Source organism: Penaeus monodon, chromosome 19, assembly GCF_015228065.2.
Source record: "Penaeus monodon isolate SGIC_2016 chromosome 19, NSTDA_Pmon_1, whole genome shotgun sequence".
NCBI classification, from domain to species: Eukaryota; Metazoa; Arthropoda; class Malacostraca; order Decapoda; family Penaeidae; genus Penaeus; species Penaeus monodon.
This window is the reverse complement of record NC_051404.1, coordinates 10953215-10953437: the sequence shown is the minus strand read 5'-3', so window position 1 is coordinate 10953437 and position 223 is coordinate 10953215.

The following is a 223-nucleotide window of genomic DNA, read 5'->3' as shown; positions in this document are numbered from 1 at the left end:
ATCATCATTTTCTGGTAAATCTCGAAATTTCACAACAGAATTCGATCACCGCCCACAGAAATGCATTGATTCAATGGGTATTATTAAAAAGTCACTAATATGAACAACAGCAACATCGTGTAGAAAAATTGCAAACACATTCTAATTAACTTGTGCAGTTTCCTCTCGATCGCCTTTGCAATTCTGTGTGATTTGCTTTTAGATTTTCAATATTTTGAGGTAA